This window comes from Cornus florida, unplaced genomic scaffold (assembly GCF_030987335.1).
Source record: "Cornus florida cultivar Cherokee Brave unplaced genomic scaffold, ASM3098733v1 CherokeeBrave_3.0.0_Hap2_Chr11, whole genome shotgun sequence".
In the NCBI taxonomy this organism is placed as follows: Eukaryota; Viridiplantae; Streptophyta; class Magnoliopsida; order Cornales; family Cornaceae; genus Cornus; species Cornus florida.
The window spans coordinates 80,324,842-80,347,964 of NW_026775581.1; the positions used below are offsets into that span (position 1 = coordinate 80,324,842).

A 23,123-nucleotide genomic window follows, 5' to 3' on the forward strand; every position below is an offset into this window, starting at 1 on the left:
CATCATCCTTTCATCACGGTGGTGAGCTGACTGATTGTTCTCGTCCTGTTCGCCTTGATGCGCGATATTAGATTGAACACCTCTTTCTCCGACTGGAAGTGGATGCGAAACCGCAGGTATTTGCCGATGTTGCAGTCCAGCTTTCAATTCTGCATTCTCTTTTTTGAGAGCTTCAATCAAGTTCATCAACTCCTCAAGCTTTGTTTGCTGGACAGCCTCCATCGGATTGGAGCTTTCACCTATCATTATTCCCGAACGGAGTAAAGGCATTAATCTCAAGTTCGCGAGTAGATCCGAGCTTCGTGAGTAGGAATTTTTAGATCTGGCTTCTAATTCTCCGAATTATGCTTACTGTTTACGAGATCTGAATTGTCTGAACTCTAAATCCGTCAGATCCTGCCACAATCGAACAACTCGTTGTTGCGTAGATCTGAAGTCACTCCTGCCAAAGCTTCAAGAATTGTAATTCCTCCAGAGTAGGTCACAATCGCTCAGATCTGGATTCAAATCCCAAAGATCGAGTTTCGATCAACCGAATTGGTTTGAATCCATTCGATATTCCTCATTGATCAACCAAACTTCCATGCGTTTCCCACAGACGGCGCCAATTGAAGATGCAAGAAATTCCTTCTCCTCTTTCTCTCTCTAGAATTCTTACACCTCAACCCCAAAAAGATCCCTCTCCTTTCCATTCCATATCCTATTTATCCATATTTACAAGATATTTACAAGATATTTACTGATTGCTGGATCTGGGCCTATTCCTCCATAAGCCCTGGTCACCTTTGATGGGCTTACTCCCGTTCGGCCCATATGGCAGCGTCTTTATATGGGCCGACCCAGCTGTACGAACTGAATGTTGTGTTTGCGAGTCGGATCCGGCCCATGTCGTCCGGGGCCTCCTCAGAGATAAACAATACAATCCAAAAGGCTAACAAGTGAAATCTAATGTAATAAAAATAACAAAGAACTAGATTCAGTTATTACAATATTAGATTCAGTTATTACCATACCAAACGAAAGCACCACCTTCTCCGCAAAAGTTTTATTTATCAACTGCTCAGCCTTGGCTATTTGCTCCGGAGTACCCATGAGCTCAACCATTCTGGTTGGGGAATTAGGGTCTGCATCCATTTTTTTTGCTTGCTTGTGCCTGACTCACCATATGAAACGGGTATAGACGAAGGAGCCATATTCGAAAACATATGCTTCTGTCATTCAAACAATTCAATTATTACCTACTAAAATTTAAATTACTTAATAAAATTCAAATCTATACTAAATTTTAAATTATCTAATAAAATTCAGATTAATAAATATAAAAAGAGTTCCTATAAAATATTAATACAAATTATTATCTATTTGTTTACAAATTACTAAAATTTTTTATAAAATTCTAACACAAATTACCTATTTATCTATTTGTTTACAAATTACCTAAAAATTTCTACTAAAATTCAAATTTCCTAATAAATTAGGGTCTGCATCCATCTTTTTGCTTGTGCTTGTGCCTAGCTCACCATATGACACGGGTATAGACGAAGGAGCCATCTTCGAAAACATATGCACGGCCGTCACGAAACGCTGCTTCTCGATCTCGATCTGGAAGTCATCGACCGGTGGAGGAACGCTGTTGTACGACGACGGCGCGTGACCTGAATCTGGTGACTGAGACGCGATTGGAGCAGAGAATCCGGTGGCCCGCCGCGTACCGGACGACGGAGGTGGCAGAGTTTGGGTTAAAATTTTATAGATCTCGTAAACAGAAAATGAACATGAAGTTTGTTTATTGATGGCATTCTCACTGGAGAATACGCTTAGCTTAATTATTTGTTTATATGATAAAAATTTGAACTTTTTCGGGTCAAAATATTGGATATGGCTATTTCATAGAGAAGAAAAAGGAAAAAAATACTGGATTCAGAAGATGAAATTAATTTTGCAGGAAATGCATGTTTGGGTTACCTTGGTGTAACTCCTCGGAACACATGTACAGTAAAATAATGAATTAGTAATTTCTATGTAATGTAAGCAAATAAAAAGAAAAAGGTAATTTTTAAGTAAGGAAAGGAAATTGAAATATATATAAAAATAAAATAAAATAACAAAACAGTTGTCATTCATAAAATCAATTAATGATGTATTATCATTTCTCCAATCTGAATCTATTCATAAACGTGTGCATTCAATTCGTACTCCATTCTTTCCAAATAAGTTTCCAAATTACATTGATAAGCTATTTTCAAAATAAGTTTCACTTTTGAAATATCAAGGTTTAAAAAATTGAAGTTTTACCACATTATCCTTTTAAGTTCTAATTTTCTTCTCGAATTAACAGCTACCAAAAGCGTCATTAAGGTTTCACAAAGAACGGATATGTGTAGGTGAACAATTTAAGCACCTAACTAATTGTACCTTATTTCTTCAACTTAAGGAGATCTGTATCACATATAACAAAATTTAAATCTATAAAACTCTATCACATTTAATAAATTATTACCTAATAAAATTCAAATCATACTAAATTTTAAATTACCTAATAAAATTCAAATTACAAAATATCTAATAAAATTCAAATCTATAAAACTCTATCACATATATTAAATTATTAACTACTAAAATTCAAATTACCTAATAAAATTTAAATCTATACTAAATTTTAAATTACCTAATAAAATTTAAATCTATACTAAATTTTAAATTACCTAATAAAATTCAAATTACCAATTAATTGATATAAAAAGAGTTTCTATAAAACTCTAATACAAATTACCTATTTATCTATTAATTGATATAAAAAGAGTTTCTATAAAACTCTAATACAAATTACCTATTTATCTATTTATTTACAAATTACCTAATAAAATTTAAGAGTTTCTACAAAACTCTAATACAAATTACCTATTTATCTATTTGTTTCCATAAAACTTCAACATAAATTACCTAAAATTATACTAAAATTTAAATTACTTAATAAAATTCAAATTTCAAATTACTACTCTTGGCCCTCAACGAGGAGCTACTAGCGGTAGTCTGCAAACATCAAGTAATGATGAGGTAAGCAAGTTCTCCGACTTGTTGTAATAGCTGGTCCATTCCTTTGGTGCATTAAAACTAAGGGCTCAAATCCCCTGCTGTGAGTTACCCTACAGTCCCCTGCTGTGAGTTGATGAAAGGCCTTAGTTTGGCCACGTATGCTTCAGTTTGTAATATGTCTGTGGGCTCCACTAAAATGGTGCAAAACGCATTATTCCGTTAGATCTGCCTTCCGTTAACTTATATGGTAAACATCCATCTCTCGGCATCTCTGAAAAAGCCCAAAAGAGCCGGCTCTACAAATTAATTGAGCCGTCTTCAAAAAATTGGGTTGAGCCGTCTCCACATTTCTTCTTGAGCCGGCTGTCCATTATTTTTTTTTTCTTTTATTTTTATTTTTTTTTGCTTGGCAAGGAGCCGGCTCTAAAAATTTTGAGAGCCGGCTCCATATTTATTATGAACCGGCTCAACAACTTAGAGCCGGCTCCATTGAATTTCAAGAGCAAAATATTTGGATAACGCATTGGTATCTAATGAAGCCAACTCAGTTAAAAAAAACAATTAGGGAAGATTTTACATTCACTAGAATGGTTATTGAAGATTATAGAAGAAAATCCTATAATTATCCAAGATTTCAAATACGTTAAAATGTTTAACCAATGCCAATTTCAAGTAAAAAAAAATCATAATTTACACTAACGGATGACAAATGAAAGAATTGAAAAATGTTAAATTTAGGTGTGAAATTAGTTTTGCAAAGGTGTGAAATTAGTTTTGTAGAACTGTGTGAATAACTTATTTTGAAGGTGAAGGTGATCAGTGTCCCTACTTATTAAACTTCACAATGTATTTTTTCTCAGAAATGAGACATAATAACCTGTGAAATGTGTAATTGCCGCATACATGAGAAGACAAAATATTTGGATAACACATTGGTATCTAATGAAGCCAACTCAGTTAAAAAAAACAATTATGGAAGAATTTACATTCACTAGAATGGTTATTGAAGATTATAGAAGAAAATCCTATAATTATCCAAGATTTCAAATACGCTAGAATGCTTAACCAATGCCAATTTCAAGTAAAAAGAATCATAATTTACACCAACGGATGACAAATGAAAGAATTAAAAAATGTTAAATTTAGGTGTGAAATTAGTTTTGCAGAGGTGTGAAATTAGTTTTATAGAACTGTGTGAATAGCTTATTTTGATGGTGAAGGTGATCAGTGTCCCTACTTATTAAACTTCACAATATATTTTTTCTCAGAAATGTGACATAATAACTTGTGAAATGTGTAATTGCCGCATACATGAGAAGACAAAATATTTGGATAACACATTGGTATCTAATGAAGCCAACTCAGTTAAAAAAAAAAACAATTATGGAAAATTTTACATTAACTAGAATGGTTATTGAAGATTATAAAAGAAAATCCTATAATTATCCAAGATTTCAAATACACTAGAATGCTTAACTAATGCCAATTTCAAGTAAAAAGAATCATAATTTACACTAACGGATGACAAATGAAAGAATTAAAAAATGTTAAATTTAGGTGTGAAATTAGTTTTGCAGAGGTGTGAAATTAGTTTTACAGAACTGTGTGAATAGCTTATTTTGATGGTGAAGTGATCAGTGTCCCTACTTATTAAACTTCACAATGTATTTTTTCTCATAAATGTGACATAATAACATGTGAAATGTGTAATTGCCGCATACATGAGAAGACAAAATATTTGGATAACACATTGGTATCTAATGAAGGCAACTCAGTTAAAAAAAAAACAATTATGGAAGATTTTACATTCACTAGAATGGTTATTGAAGATTATAGAAGAAAATCCTATAATTATCCAAGATTTCAAATACGCTAGAATGCTTAACCAATGCTAATTTCAAGTAAAAGGAATCATAATTTATACTAACGAATGACAAATGAAAGAATTAAAAAATGTTAAATTTAGGTGTGAAATTAGTTTTGCAGAGGTGTGAAATTAGTTTTACAGAACTGTGTGAATAGCTTATTTTGATGGTGAAGGTGATCAGTGTCCTTACTTATTAAACTTCACAATGTATTTTTTCTTATAAATGTGACATAATAACCTGTGAAATGTGTAATTGCCGCATACATGAGAAGACAAAATATTTGGATAACACATTGGTATCTAATGAAGCCAACTCAGTTAAAAAAAAAAAACAATTATGGAAGATTTTACATTCACTAAAATGGTTATTGAAGATTATAGAAGAAAATCCTATAATTATCCAAGATTTCAAATACGCTAGAATGCTTAACCAATGCCAATTTTAAGTAAAAAGAATCATAATTTATACTAACGGATGACAAATGAAAGAATTAAAAAATGTTAAATTTAGGTGTGAAATTAGTTTTGCAGAGGTGTGAAATTAGTTTTACAGAACTGTGTGAATAGTTTATTTTGATGGTGAAGGTGATCAGTGTCCCTACTTATTAAACTTCACAATGTATTTTTTCTCATAAATGTGACATAATAACCTGTGAAATGTGTAATTGCCACATATATGAGAAGACAAAATATTTGGATAACACATTGGTATCTAATGAAGGCAACTCAGTTAAAAAAAAAAACAATTATGGAATATTTTACATTCACTAAAATGGTTATTGAAGATTATAGAAGAAAATCCTACAATTAACCAAGATTTCAAATACGCTAGAATGCTTAACTAATGTCAATTTCAAGTAAAAAAAATCATAATTTACACTAAGGGATGACAAATGAAAGAATTAAAAAATGTTAAATTTAGGTGTGAAATTAGTTTGGCAATGGTGTGAAATTAGTTTATTAGAACTGTGTGAATAGCTTATTTTGATGGTGAAGGTGATTAGTGTCCCTACTTATTAAACTTCACAATGTATTTTTTCTCATAAATGTGACATAATAACATGTGAAATGTGTAATTGCCGCATACATGAAAAGACAAAATATTTGGATAACACATTAGTATCTAATAAAGCCAACTCAGTTAAAAAAAAACAATTATGGAAGATTTTACATTCACTAGAATAGTTATTGAAGATTATAGAAGAAAATTCTATAATTATCCAAGATTTCAAATACGCTAGAATACTTAACCAATGCCATTTTAAAGTAAAAAGAATCACAATTTACACTAACGGATGACAAATGAAAGAATTAAAAAATGTTAAATTTAGGTGTGATATTAGTTTTGCAGAGGTGTGAAATTAGTTTAGTAGAACTGTGTAAATAGCTTATTTTGATGGTGAAGGTAATCAGTGTCCCTACTTATTAAACTTCACAATGTATTTTTTCTTATAAATGTCACATAATAACCTGTGAAATGTATAATTGCCGCATACATGAGAAAAAAAAATATTTGGATAACAAATTGGTTCCTAATGAAGCCAACTCAGTTAAAAAAAACAATTATGTAAGATTTTACATTCACTAGAATGGTTGTTGAAGATTATAGAAAAAAATCCTACAATTATCCAACATTTCAAATATGCTAGAATGCTTAACCAATGTCAATTTCAAGTAGAAAAATATTATAATTTACACTAACAGATGACAAATGAAAGAATTAAAAAATGTTAAATTTAGGTGTCAAATTAGTTTTACAGAACTGTGTCAATAGCTTATTTTGATGGTGAAGGTGATCAGAGTTCTTATTTGTTAAACTTCGCAATTTTTTTTTTCTCATAAATATCAAATATTAACCTCTGAAATGTCTAATAAATCACCTAGAGCAGGCTCCAATATTTATTGGAGCTTGCTCTAGGTGATTTAGAGCCTTCTCTAAATAGAGCAGGCTCAATTACAAAGTGGAGCCGGCTCTACTTGGTAGTGGAGGCGGCTCCACTTTGGGTGGAGCCGGCTCCTTTATGTATTTTTTCATTTTTTCGTTTCCAGCCCGATTTGGTTACCGCATACATTTAATACCAATTTTTTTTATAACACATTCATACCTACTAAAGCCAATTCAGTTCTAAAAATCAATTATGGAAGATTTTACATTCATTACAATGACAGATCGATGACAAATGAAAGAATCATAAATTTCCTTCCTATAGATGAATAGTTGACATTGCATTGAGAAATCAGCACACTGCAATCTGGGTTTTGATTAAAAAAAGATTATAAAAAAGTAAGAATAGAGGAGAGAGGAATTAGGGTTTCCAATAAAAAAGAAATTCAAAAGCAATATGTTTTTTTGATGGAACAAAGAAAGAGGAATAAGGGTTTGGATTAAAATGAAAAAGGAAGGAGGGAAATAACAAAAGCAAAAGGGAAGAAGGGGAAAGTGAAACTGCAGAAGGGCGGGGGCGGCAGCTTATTTCAACTTTCCCTTTTTTTTTCTTTTTTTCTTTTTTTTTTTTTTATTGGCTTTACAGTTGGCACGTTAAGTTACTGTGCCATTTGTGGACTTCTTTTTCTTGTGCCAAGCCAAACACGACATTAAGTAACTGACAGCAGGGGACTGTAGGGTAACTCACAGCAGGGGATTTGAGCCCTTGAAACTAATCCGGTCTGTCTTCAAACCGACTGCTCGACCCGGTTCTATGTGGTATAGCCTCTTGGTCAATTGATTGGATCCGCATGGAAAGAAAAACACTATTTCAGCATGTTAGTCTTAGGCTTCCCATTTATTGAGCTTCGTTACGAATTTATTACTTTACAAAACTCAAACTCTACCCAAATGGCCTATTTTATTTTCTATAAAACTCTATCACACGTAATAAAGTAATAAAGGATAAAGTGCAAAAAACTCACTGAAACCGTTGGCATATTGCAACTAATCCTCTAAACTACAAAAAATCTCCCTAAACTATGAATACGTTGCATTTTAGTCCATTCCGGCAACTCACTTAACCTGAAAAATGAAAAAGTCTGATTTACCCTTATTAAAAGTTAGTAGTTTTGGGAGTTGAGGGTAAAATTTTGGGAACTGAGAGTAAAATGACAAATCAACTTTGATAAAAAGTTGACCGTTGTTCTCCACCTCCATGTTCTCTCTCTTTCCCCTCTCAAAACTCACATTATTTTTTTATTTTTTGAATTATTCATTTTTGTTTCAGTGATCTTTAGGATTTAAACCACAGCATATGATACTGATCTCAATATGTTACAGAAAATGATTGATTATCATAAAACTGATAGGTAGAGTATCTCTTCATACGGCTAAAGGGCCAAACTGTCCCGTTCATAATGTACATGCAAATTACTTGGCTCCAAGAATGATGTGATTCCAAAGTCTCATAATAATATGCTGGCGCAATCTTCTGCACCTTGTGAAGCTTGCTCCCTGGAATCCTTGGGAAATCATTCATGGTGGTAACCTACGCTCCATGTCATAAGATTCAGGGGGCCATAGTAAGAGTATGTCTCTTGGTCGATCTGTCTTGAAGACATAATGAATGTTCTGAGGGAGGGATCAGGTAGGCAAAGGATTTACAACCCCAAAAATAAACCATGGCAGCATCAAGGCCCAGCTGAATAATCAAATTGATGAACTCCCATATCCCGGGGGGTTTTCGTTTCAGGAATAGAGCATAGAAGAAAGTTGGAAGATTACCCAGATGGATTTCGCGACAACATTTGTCATGAGATTGGCTTCGCTTCGGTGAGGTTCGGGATGTCCATCTACGCCATCCACTCCTTGGTAGCGATGATGCCCAATGTGGTAGGTACTTTTGGAAGGTCGCAGACATGGGAACACCAATGGGGAGATTAGCAAAAATCCCGAGCCAACACAGGTGTAGAGAAGGCAAGGTTGTGACTGAGCTCATGGATGGCTAAGAAGAGGTTGTGGTTGAGAAAAGAGCCAAAGAAGTAGGCCACTTCCAGTATCTTCAGCCACCCTGCATTGTTGAGGAAAGCAGCGGTCCATAGTTGAAGCAAAACAACCACCATGATCGGCAACACCAAATTTTTGAAGATATTTATTAACCATAAATATTCCCCTAGTACGTACATAATCACTCAAATTCAAATATGTTATATGGCATATAATCTTATATTAGCTCAATATTCTTTTTCAATCAGTAAGCAATCCATCACAAACAATGTGAAATCAAAGAGAGTTCTGCTGACAAAAGTTTATCTTAAAATCACAACGTTTATCTTAAAATCACAACCCTGAGTTCAATATTTCAACAATATACGAAAATACACTTCAACCAGTACTTGATTTTCTAGTTTCTTTGGTAACCATCACATCACCTAAACCCAGCGCTTCCAGCCATAAAATGCTCCATGAATGTCATCATGATTTGAACATAACTTGTTTTCTCTTATGTTGCTCTGGCATAGGAATTCATCACCACCACTGTTGGTTGAAAAATTACGGAAAAAATAGCAATATCATCAACTGAAACATTCTTTTGAAAAGCCTCTCAGAAAACTCAAATTCACCTTTCCCAAACAAGTATTCTAAAGGTAAACAAATAGTGTTTCAAATTCACCTTTCCCAAACAAGTATTCAAAGCTTAATCGTTATCGTAGAAGCACCTCTGCAATGCAAGAATCGCATATTCATCATATGCCCAGTTCACTGCTTTTATGTATTTATTTATTAATTATTATTTTGTGAAGAAAAATAACCTGTTCTTCAGTTTTAAGTCACTCAAGATTTGCCGTGTGTGTTTCAATCTGTTTAGATGCATATCCCTATAGCATTACATTTGTGATCAAACAAGAAAATATAATAATTGTTAATGCATGTTATCATAGAAGTACAAAAAAATGCTGTTATCAGTGCAAAGAGAAAATATAGAGAGATTAAGGCTTGCTTTATGTACTCAGAAAAACCATTACAAGTATCAGATTAAGCATAAAATACATGGAAATTTGATTTTCTCATAATCTTTGATCTTTTGGCAATTTTTATCTAATTTGCTTTTCCTCAATTTATTCATTAATTTTATTTTATTTTTGTTTTTGTTTTTTGCTTAGTGATTTTGACAGATTTTGTTTTTATTTTGTGAGAACACATTTGTTTCTTTCAGTCTTTCCAGGTTCTCTATGAGTAAACAATATATTTCCCTCTGTACTAAGCAATAACAAGTTCTAGTGAAAATTTGTGGTCTCATTTCAACTTCAAGCAAGCTTGAATTTGGTTTGAAAACCTGACTTATACATGTATAGAGCACTCGGGATTCTGTTTTGCTGCTTACTGACTTGGGATTAAAGATACCGGTCCGTTCTCCATTTTTTTTTTTTTTTTCTTTTTCTTTTTCTTTTGGAATTTGAATGCAGTGCACCTTGTTTCCTAGTTTTAGCATTTGTGTAGCAGCAAGGTTTCTGGATTGTTTCTCCCCTTAGTTGGAGATCCTTGTACATTCTTTCCTTTATTCAATGGAGCTTACCCTTTAACTAAAATAAAATAAAATAAGTTTCTGGATTGGTTTCGGTGGCTGGTGCACGAAGTTCCAAGTCCTTAATCCAGATGAATTTTAGTTCTTTTCTCTCATGTATATTTGCTTATTTGTGCCTTTTAGTTTCAAAATTTTAAATGTGTCGAATAGTAGCAAATGCTCATATTGGTTTGTAGCTGCATCAAGACCTCTAGTTGCCTTATTTGTTAAATTGATGATTGCTTTATATTTTTGGCACCATTTCTGCATTGGTTATATATATATATATATATTATTTTTATAAGTATTCTGCATTGTTAGTATCTAAGAGGAAATGAACAAAATCAGTTATTTAAAGTCATCAGTTTCTCTTTTTCTTTTCTCAAGAGATAAGCAAGCAAAATGAATAATCAAGATAAAAATTCCTTTGTGCTATGAAATCTTATAAATTATTTATTTAATTTGGTAAAAGACACGTCTTTGTTAGGTTTGGTATAAACCCTTGTACGAATCTGCAGACAAAGAGCTGACTAGTTAATGAGGAAAAAACTCATTAACATTATTAAAGGCTACTGCACACACAATTATGCAGAGAGTTCAATTCCGTGCTGATAAAAAAAGAGACACTAACACCCAACCCGAACTATAGAAGTTCATTGCGTGTATAACAAACATATGTTGGTTGAAGATTAATATTCCCTATAATATTAGAAACCAATATTCTCGTCTCAAATGTATAAAATAACATAGTTTAATGCATACACGACACACTAGGATAACTTGCAAAATGAATAAATCAGACTTGTCCCTTTGACAAACTAGAAGGCTAGCAAGTAATATGAAAAAAATCTACTTAAATATAGCTGCAAACAAACTTATTAATAATAATAATAATAAACCATCATCAACGAAATCTTAATCCAAGTAGAGAAAAATATATATAAATATGTAGAAATGGATAATACATGATACAAATCTATCGAAGTTCAACTTGAACAAGAGTGGATAAAAAGGGAAACGATATGTTTGAGTGAAAAAATATTAGATATCTACATAAGATCAAAAAACTAACAAAGAAAATATCAAGCTTAATTGAATGAGAAATCATTTCTGGATGACAAAGACAAGTCCGCAAGGCATATAGAGGAAATTCCGATTCAAAAAAAAATTACCATCATGAAAACGGTATTCATTGCGAACACTAGATAAGGAATAGAGAGTTAATAAGATTATGAAATATTTACTCAACATAGCATTTGAGGTCAACAAAGTAGGATCCATCAAAATCAATCATTTAAAACTCAATCACGGTCCACTTAAATGTAAGTTATGCAACCATCAGTTTTTCTTCAACAATTCTGTGAAATGGCCGATGTTGTCTACTGTTGATGCAGAATTCCTCGCAACTTGGATCTGATCTAACTTTTTGAACAAAGAGAAGAAAAGGTAATCCTACAGGCACCGGTGTATTACCGGTGGAGTAGGCTCCGACGAATAAGTCAGTATACAAAGTAATCTCTCTGGAGAAATCAAGAAATTGAGTTAGGATCTATTGCATACCTTAAAACGTCGATTAGCCCCTTTATTTATAGGGCTTAGATTAGGATGTAACGTAGACTTACCGTCGTCTTAATCCTAATCGTAATCTGTAGCTTGATCCTTATTGTAATCTGTAGGCTTAATTATTATCGTAATATGTAGAGCTTATCTCAATCTTATGAGATAGTGCGTTAATTTAACAACCTTCCCGTTTCGGAGGATTGCTTGTCAAACCACCGGAACGTTAATTCCAAAATATTATATAATAATATATATTTAGAATTGTAGAGCCGTTCACCCCGTATTTGTACAATAAGTTGGTTTGATTATTAGATAGTAGAGCCTTGCCCATCAGCCTGACTCATATTGCCACTTCGCGAACACAATTGGGGGTCGAGCCTGACTCAAATTTAGCCTGACACAGTCAGGGCTAGAGCCTGACCCAAATTCAGCTTGACTCAAATTTAGCTTGACTCAAATTTAGCCTGACACAGTCGGGGGTAGAGCCTAACTCAAATTTAGCCTGACTCAAAATTTTTTTTTTTTTGTCATAAAAAAATTTTCTTTTAAGACCATAGATGTCTTTAACATATTTGTCGTAGTGCCACGTTGGCAGCTCATATATGTGGCAAGCTTCCATGTTGGCAGCCTACCTTTCGGCACATAGGCAACTCATGTGGGGCTGCCAGTGTGGTTATCCTATTCGAGGATCAACTCCTAATCATATTCTCTGACCAACATGTCGTCTGCGTTTCCACCTTGTAGAAGTAAATTCTTACGCAAAATAACCTGCTGGGAACTAATTGTCCCTCACGAAGCAGATTTCTTTTAGAACTCCACCATAAATCTTTTCCTTATCTGTTTATGTTCTTCTTCTATAAATCGAGATGGTTTAAGTATAATTCATTCAAATTATTTCCATCTTCCAGAAAACCAAGTAGTACCAGTCGTAGTGATGTTATTTTATACTTGATTTTATTGACATCTTTAGTCAGCAAGTCCCTTTAATAAGGGAAATAGATTAATACGAGTTTTACTCATCTCACCCTTTAACAAGGAAGTAGATTACTATGAGCTTGCTCGCCATTTAACAAGGGAAGCAGATTATTATGAGCTTCACCCAGCTCACCCTTTAACAAGGGAAGTAGAGTACAAGCTTCACTCAACTCACCCTTTAACAAAGGACGTAGATTACTACGAGTTCCACTTAGCTCACCTTTTAACAAGGGAAGTAGATTACTACGAGTTTCACTCAGCTCACCCTTTAATAAGGGAAGTAGATTAGTATGAGCTTTACTCAGCTCACCCTTTAACAAGGGAAGAAGATTACTATGAGCTTCACTCAGCTCACCATTTAACAAGAGAAGTAAATTACTACGAGCTTTACTTAGCTCACCCTTTAATAAGGGAATTAGATTACTTTCATGGTACTTAGGGTTGTCTTCCCTAGGATAATGTTATATGATGATGGGCAGTCCTCCACTAGAAAGTCCACCATCACAGTGACTTACTTTGGATAGGCTCCTGCAGTCACTGGAAGGGTAATTGCCCCAGTGCATATACTTTGTCGTTTGAAAATCCCACTAATGGTGACTTTATGGGTGGTAGCTTCTTTTGGCCGATTTTCAATTTATCGAACACCCAACAAATAGTATGTCAGTTGAGTTGCTATTGTCAACCAGTATTCGTCGAATAGTGAAATTAGCGACAACCATGGAAAATACCAAAGGATCATCATGGGCTAGTGAATTCGCTTATCATTTTCTTCAGAAAAGGTTATATCTGGCTCCTCAACTCGCGGTAATTTTATTGGAAGAATCATCACTCCAACTTCATTCACCTCTGAAAAACTCCGAATTCTCCTGGCATGAGCCCGCCAAGCCGAACTCGTCTCGCCACCACCGACTAAGCCACCCGATATAACTCTGATCTCACCTATTAGTTGGTGTTAAGGAAGGCGATCATCTCGGCCCTCTCGAGCTGGGTTGGTGTGATACCCCTCGATTCTAAAACCACGGGTGATTAAGTCCGAGCACAGATCCGAGGGATACTAAACAATTAATATATAAACGAACATAGATTTACAAAACTGAATACGAAATAATTAATAGTTGGAAGAAAACTAAATAGAATCCTTAGATATTAAAACTTAAAATCCATTAATCCAAAACCTCCAATTATTTACAACTCGGGAATCCATCTAGTGGACCCCTAATAACAATCCCAACTATAAAATAAAATAATGAAATCAAAATCCGAAGCTAATAAGGAAGCAGTCCTATGTAATCGGTGGAATGGAAGTCTGTATTTGCTCTGCATGACCAAGCTCTAACTCTAAAACTAACGAGCACCTGAAAAATAAGAGAGTGGGTCAAGCTCACATGCAAGTCCTATTCTACTGCGATCCATACATAAACCCGATACGCAGATATATCCTAGATAGACTCAACAATATCTAGAGTAGTCCATATATGTATAAGTACACACTATAGGACGTTCACTAGTCCAATAGGTCTGTCTCAGCCTGGGTAGAGATACCATGCAAATCGCACATAATGCGGTCAGGTGTACCTAGACCTACCAGGGAACAATACCTCTATCCAGCTATCCATCCTAGGCGATATACGCACCCCAACCATGGTTCTGAGACTCAAGCTTATACCATGGCACCATAATATAGATATATAAAATCCGTTCCAAATGTGGTATTCAAAAGGTTTATTGACCTGACACATAAGTATAAGTAGGACTTAACTTTTGTAGTTAATCCATCTTATTTCCATATAGGTAGGACTTAGTATTAGAACTAATCCGTCCCTAGAATAGGTAGATCTCAGTGTTCTGAACTAAGCCGTCCCTATTATGCCACCGTCCCATACCGGTGCATAAACATCCATGTAAGAAGAACTTAACTTTTTATAGTTAATCCAACTCACTCCAAATTAGGTAGGATTAGTGTTTTAGCTAATCCATCCCTAGTATGCCACCGTTTCATACCGATGTATACAATCCTCTAAACAACATACTTGTTAAGACAGATAATTATTATTTATCAACCATTAGCAAGGTTATGCATAAATATAGTTCAATACATATATTAGGGCATTAAGCATTCATGACAGAGCCTAAAAATCACCTTCCAAATATTTAAATTGCAAACAAGAGTTATAGCATTTAAATCATCCACATAATCCATCAATTTGACATAATTAACAGAATATATATACCAATTTATTTCCAACCAAGCATAGATGATTTTAAGAGGTTACTATGCTTATGACTCTGTTTAAACATAATCAAACTGTATAAAATTATATACAACAGAAGTTTAAAAATCTAGCACATAAGTTAATTAACCACAACGATATGCCGTCTGTAGGTTTTTCCCTAAATCTATCTCACTCATTTCCTTAATCCAATTACGAATTAATGTTTCCCTCTATTGTTACAGGTCTATTATAGTCCCATACACCATTTAAATCAGTTTAAACCAACAGAGAAAAACCTGTTCAGTCCAAACAGCCCCTAAGGATCAAAACTGGACTACTTTAAGTGAGAGTAGGCTCTTTTAAACTTTGGAGCCTGCTCTAATTCACCTAGAGCCGGCTCTAGGACCTTGAGAGCCGGCTCCAAGGCACCAAGAGCCAGCTCCAACTCTTTGGGAGCCGGTTCTAAGGGTTTGGGAGTCTGCTTTCCCTCCCTTAGCAGCCCTCGTCCGTTTCTCCTTCGTCTTCTTCAACTCCGGTGATTTTCCAGCCCTCTATTATGTGTTACATTCTTGTTCTAGTATTTAATTAACACTCCAGACTGATTACAAGGCATCCATATGCATCATTAATCTCAAATAGCAAAGCTTAAACGCATAAACAAAAAAAACCAACTAACAGAGACTTTAAGAATTTTGTATAACGATTTCATTCAACGAGTTTAATTATCAGTCAAGCATACATAAAAGTTTGTTTAAGCATTCATTTAAACTCCTGGAGTCCATCTAAGCATGCACAGATCACAAGTTTAAGGGAAAGAGAATAACAGAGACTTGTCTTTGAGACTTTGAATTAAAAATCTCTAACTGTTGTCTCTATCAACTCCGGCAACATTGGTTGTGTTAAACGACCTTTGCTGCTCCTATTTCAGTCCAGTAACACACACCAAACTTCCCTCCTTGATGCAGTCCTAGCCTAAGGAAAAAAAACCCCTAGACTTCCTCCCTTTATCTCTCTCTGTATTTCTCTCTGTAACTCTCTGTTTGTTTCATTACGGGAATAAGGGTTCTCTGATTTACAGACTAATGCGTACGTTTTCTACAACCCTAAACCCAGTAACATTATGTATTTATAGCCTTCAAGACATCAAAACCTAATTCTAAGTCCAACTACAAGTCGGCTACGTTCAAACATAAAACCCTAGCTTAAGATATTCAATAATTTAATCAATTAAATAATTAAAATCCAATTAATTAAAATAATCTAATTAAAATCCAATTAAATAATTAAAAACACTTAAACAATTAATTCCAATTAAATAATTAAAAATAAATCAATTAATTCAATTAAATCACCACAATATAAAACAATTAAGCAACCAATCAAATAAAATGACACATAATCAAATAAAATGCAATTAAATAATAAATTAAATACCAGAAATATCCTTTTAAAATTAGGGGTATTATAATTGAAGCCTCATCTTCCATTCCCAGTCGTGAATCTGCTTAAATGACCCTTACGAACGAGGTTCTCTATCTGGTTTTTGAGGTCAAAACAATCTTCTGTGTTATGTCCATGGTCCCAGTGGAACCTACAGTATTTATCTCGAGACCTCTTTGTTGGATTAACTTTTAGCTTTGGCGGCCATTTCAATGATGTGTTATCTTAAATCTACAGAAAGACCTGCTTTACAGATGTATTTAGGGGGGTGTAATTATTATATGTGTCTGGGCTCACTGGACAGTGAGACGATCTGTTAGCCTAGCTGTTTGAGAATTTCTTGTACTTCGATTCCCTTTTCTCCCTGGTGTTAGGTACTGGTTTCTTTTTATCCGACCTCTTATTTTTACCATCTTTGTTTTTTCGTGCATTCGTAACATCCTTAATGTTCATGTGCTTCCGCACTCTAACCATTAACTTTGTCATGCTTATAGGGGCTTCTTTTGACAAGAAAAATAGGAACTTAGAGGTCTATAGTCCTCCCATAAAGGCTGTGAGGGCAACCTTGTCATCCACCTCTTCTACCTATAGTATTTCAGTGTTAAAACGACTTATGTAATCATTAAGAGGCTCTCCCTTCTGCTGCTTCACATTCAATAAGTGTGTTGCTGGTCTCCTGTGCCTCTGCCCAGCAATGAAGTGTCCTCTGAATTATTTGCTCAACTCATTAAAGTTCTCAATAGAGCCTGACTTTAATTTATTAAACCAGAGACGAGCCTAACCCTTTAGTATGGTAGGGAAAGCCCTGCACATAATCTCGTCCGGTACGTCTTATAAATACATAAGAGCTTTGTAGGTCTCTAAATGATTGAGTGGATCCGATGTCCCATCGAAGCTCTCAAGAATTGGCATCTTGAATTTGCTAGGTAGAGGACAACTCATAACAGCTAGGCTAGATGCTAGGTTAGTCTTCTGTACCAGATCGTTCACTGCGACCTAGCCCTTCCCTTTCATTACTTGCATGACGTCTTCGACCCTAGCTCTCAGATCTTGTATCTGTAGATCGAAATGAGTGACGTCCTCAGTCTTATCACCAACACAACTAAAGGTATCTCCACGGAGCCTGGCGGTATTCCATTCAGGAGACCGATGGTGATGGCTTCTCTGTTGATCTCCTATTTGACTAAGCTCAGCGTCGTTGTCAATCTTACGGGAGTCATTGTTGGGTACTTCACTGTTCCCCACCTCGTTAAGGGCGGCTAAGCATTACAGAATCATCGCATTTTGCTAGACTAATTGGTTCATTCCCTCATTTAAGGTTTGAACATGTTATTCCAACGCTGCAATGTGTTCCTGATCGTTTGGGACGACAGGGGGTTACCTCGTCGAGTCCCCTTGATCAGAAGTCTGCAACGATTCGTCCTCGCCAGTAGCCAGACCAGATCATAATCGAACTATGCTTTGTTTAGAGAACTAAAATCGTTCCCACAGATGGCGCCAACTATTAATGTAGAATTCCTCGCAACCTGGATCTGATCTAACTTCCTGAACAAAGAGAAGAAAAGGTGATCCTACAGGCACCGGTGTGTTACCGGTGGAGTAGGCTCCGACGAATAAGTCAGTATATAAATTAATCTCTCTAGAGAAATCAAGAAATTGAGTTAGAATCTATTACATACCTTAAAACGTCGATTAACCCCTTTATTTATAAGGCTTAGGTTAGGATGTAACGTAGATTTACCGTCTTCTTAATCCTTATCGTAATTTGTACCTTAATTCTTATCGTAATCTGTAGGCTTAATCATTATCGTAATATGTAGAGCTTATCTCAATCTTATCAGATAGTGCATTAATTTAACAACCTTCCCCTATCTGCGGGTATTTAAATTATACATCCATCATTTACAATTGTCCCTCTCAAGATAATTGATTCCTTTACAGAGGATTGCTACTTGAATCACAATGAATACATTCAGTTTCCATGGGAAGTCCACACTTACACTATACAAAATCCAATAGACGCATTTAGGAACCAACTACCAATTAAAAAACCTAAATTTACACTACGCGAAGAATGTTAAACCAAAATAAATGCACCCAATTCAAAGTTGATAGTAAAAAAATCCAAAACCAGAACTTCTCATAGAAGTTATATAAGAAAAAAAAAAAACGAGCTAAAGGGTATAAATTCCCACAAATAAATTACATAATGCATCTATTATGATCCAACATAACAATTAAACCATGATATCCAACAAAGAGACAATGTAATGAAACAGAATCATGTAAATATTGAAATTTCACGGATCTAAAAAACCCATATAGAGGAACATTACTATATATACACACACAGCGAATTGTACATTATGTGTGTTGCATGCATACCTCGAGGAAGGCAAAGGGATCGGGGCCGAAGAGGTCTTTGATTTGAGGGTACTGAGAGAGGATCTGTCTCCTGTGAGAAGCTTGTGGCTCTCGGCGTTTAGGGTTAGGGATGTCCGTCTCCTTCTCTCTCTTCCCTTCCTATCTCTATTCTCTTTCTTCTTTCTCCCCCTGTCCCTCTTTCTCTCTCTTGCTCTCTCTCTCTACATCTTTGTGTGTATTATAATATTATATGGGGGTAAATTGCAAAAACACCCTGAATTTTACTCTCTCTCATGAAACCCACTTTTTGTAAGACAAAAAAAACCCTATGAAATCTGCCAAATGAGGGTATTCATGTAATTTATCATCTCTTTCCTGCCACTGCGAGAACCAACTTCGCCACCATCCCTAACCCTAAACACCGCCACCACCGCACGAGACCAACCATGCAGCATGCCCACCCCCACAACCGCCACCACCAACACTTTGTGCAATCAAACAACTCCTAAATTCAGGGGTGTTTTTGCAATAATATGATAGTCTATTATTACAAGTCCTGAATTCCTTTCTCCTCCTCTATTAAAAGCCCTAAATTCCTCGTTTTCATTTAACGCCAAAATTATCTCAAATTTTTTTTTAATCTTCTCCCCTCCTATTTTTCTTCTTCCATCTGACTTGAATTCTTCTAATCGCTCCCTCTTTTCTTTGTTTTTGATTTCTTTAACAAAGTATGAAACCTATATTATTATTATTTTTATTTTTATCTTCTTTTAGCAGTGACAATAAAGATGATTGTTGTTTGTATCGGATTATCTAGATGACCCAAGCATTTAAATAACCATGACTGCATGGTATAATATATAAGCCCCTGATTAGAAATTTAGAACTTATAATATATAAGCCCCTATATTAGAAATTTAGAACTTGATCTATTACTGTATGTGAGGAGAGAGCTTGGTGGTGAACCAATAGAGAGGTTACCACGGCAAACAGAAAAACAGAAAGAAAAATGAACGATGAAAGAGAAAAGAGAGAAAAACAGAAAGAAACGTGGAAGGATGAAAGAGAAAAGAGAAAGAAAATTGGAGAAATTTAAACTAAATATTAGGTTCATCACCTAAATTATGTTTAAATTTCTTTATTTATGATACATATATATTAGGGTTAAATGTAAAAAATCTCCCTGAACTATTGCCATATCTGCAATTAACCCCCCTGAACTACAAAAGTTGCAACTAACCTCCTGAAGTGTTCAATTTTGTTGCAGATGACTCCATCTAGCAGGAATCCGACAGCTTTGACCGTTAAAAATGGCATGTGCCATCACGTGATGTAGTTTTGTAAAATAAAAGACCAGAATACCCTTATTCACATAAAAGGACAAAAAAGCCCTTACTTGTTACCGTTATAACAAAATGGTCATATATCAGCCTATATCAGTGTACACCATTATAACCAAACACAGCCTTCTAACAAAAATCGAGAAATTTCTTTCCAAAATCAGTCAAGCTTCATCTGTGGCCTTCGTCTTCGGAAACATCGATCAAGTTCTTGGTAAGGGTTTGTATTCATCTCTTTATTTCTGTGAATGTTCATCTGTGGCCTTCATCTTGGAAATCGAGAAATTTGCTTGCCCTAGATTAACTGAATTTATCTTCCCAAAATCAATCAAGCTTCATCTCTGGCCTCGTCTTTGGAAACATCGATTAAGTTCTTGGTAAGGGTTTGTATTCATCTTTTTATTTCTGTAAGTGTTCATCTGTGGCCTTCGTCTTCGAAAAAATCTAGAAATTGTTTGGGCTATAAATGTTCAGTATGTGTGTGTGTTTGTGTGTGTGTGTGTGTGTGTGTGTGTGTGTGTGTGTGTGTGTGTGTGTGTGTTTGTGATTGTCGATCTGTATATATATATGTATTGAGGCACGAATTTTATGTTTATGTGATATTATTTGTAGAGAATGAGCGAAGGGGTCCCTTTCGGAACAGAAAATGTTTTGTGACCAAAGAGCAAGCGTATTCATTTCTGAGTCAAGAGATAATCCTGGAAAGCTTTATTTCAAGTGCAAGGATGAAGTCTGTAATTTTTTTGTATGGTGGAATAATCCAATAACTACTACAGCAGATGAAGATGAAGCAGCAAATCCAGTTCCTCGTCTAACACCTATAACTGACATCAATTCAATTGCCAAGTTAATGTTTGTTGCAAGCTTGTAATTCTTTGGGTTATCAGTTGTAATTCTAATTGTTTCCCTTTTGTTAAAGTGAATTTTCTGTTTTAGGAGTTCAGCTTGTGTATTGAAGGAGGTGTTGTGGAAGTTAAGGTTGTGTATTGAAGGGTCTGTTTGGGGAGCTCGGTTGTGTTGTAACTTTTGTTTAGGGTCTTCAATCTTGTAATATTTTAATGCATAATGAAAATTATTTTCCTTTTGTTCTTAATTGGGTATTATGTTATTAATTTCCTTTGATGTATATGGCTACAAATTGCTTCCATTTTCTTGTGTTTATGGAATGGACAAAAAAGTTGGCTTGGACAAAAGTTGGTTGTTGAATGAATGCAATGCAGTGCACAAGTTCTTTCAATTTTATTTTTTTTTATTTTATTTTATTTTTTTTGGCATCAAATAAGTGCAATACCACTTAACAACTTTTCTGCCATTTGTAGGAAGAATAGGAGGAACAAAACAAATTGATAGAGATATAGTGCAATAGCCACAACACTTAGCATACTTAAATAACATTGTTAAGATCACATAACACAGCACTTAACAACCATAGTGTTGCAGTGAACAAAATAACAAATAAGTTCTTCAGTCATAGTAGCAATAGCAACAAGAGAAACTTGATAACATGCATTACTAAGTTAATTTCATAAATACTAATCTAATCCCATCTCTAAATTGTTAAGATTTTCAGCAACAGGGAAGCATCAACAAAGCCAAAAAAACAAGCTCTAACAGCAACTTGGAACCATCAATAGTAGCAAAAAAAAAACAACCTCCAACAACAACTAAGAACCATCAACACCAGCAAAAAAAAAAAACCTCCAACAGCAATTGGGAACCATCAACATCAGCAAAAAAAAAAAAAAAAAAAAAAACTTCCAATAGCAACTGGGAACCATCAACATCAGCAAAAAACCAACCTCCAACAGCAACTGGGAACCATCAACATCAGCCAAAAAAACAACCCCAACAGCAAGGGAACCATCAACATCAGCAAAAAAAAAAAAAAAAAAAAAAAAAAAAAAAAAAAAAAAAAAACCATCACCAGAAGCTATAACCATCAGAATTACCAACATGCATACTCACTACAATCCATCATGGACCTGTCAATACATGGGAATTTGTTGTAATTTCTAAAAAATCATTATCTAGTTCAAGACAACAAAAATTACAATACCTATAAGATGATGCTTGAGTTGGTTCTAGCTGGGACATTCTTATATTTTGAACCTAAAAATTAAAAGTCAATAGCAATAGTGAGGTAAATTCAATCCCAAGAAAAAAAAAAAAACAAATAAATAAATAAATTTGACTTGAAGATATGCTTTATGATTATTAAGTAGCCTTACCTCTTGATTTGAAGGTACCATACTTGGAACTTCACTTCCTCTTCCACCCATTTTTGGTCTTCCTCTGCCTTTTCCCCTTACTATCACTTCACCATCACCAATACCGACCATTTCTCCCCTTGTTCTTCCTCTTCCTCTGCCAAGAATTGGTGATCTACCTCCCCTTCTTGGTAAAGGTTTTTCAATGACCAATGCTTCAAGTAACCATACAAGTTCTTAAATTATGACCATTCTCCTTACACTTTGAGCATTTTAGACTTTCCTTGGACCTACTAAGTTTAGTTGAGCTCTTGGGGTCATCATTTTTCTAATTTCTAGCCTTCTTTGGTCTACCCGTAGGTTTTCTAAAGTAAGGTGGAAGCAAAGGGTTAATAGGGTCTACTTTCATCAACCTTCTCATAGGAATGTGCATGATTAACCCCGCATATGACCTCAAGTAAGTTTCCCTATGATAGAATTGATTAACATATGCTTCAGGTTGGTCTCTCTTGGTAAATATGCATGCTACAGCATGTTTGCAAGGGATAACAGTCAAATTCCAAACCCTACAGCTGCATATTCTATGGTTAAGGTCGACAGCCTCACTAATTCCATAGCATTGAACCTCA

General features: G+C 34.8%; 1 pseudogene; it reads right to left on the reverse strand.

Moving 5' to 3' along the window:
* Window positions 1-8,157: 8,157 nt before the first annotated feature.
* LOC132281386 (sphingolipid delta(4)-desaturase DES1-like) lies at window positions 8,158-22,626 on the reverse strand (annotated as a pseudogene).
* Between the last annotated feature and the right edge of the window lie 497 nt (window positions 22,627-23,123).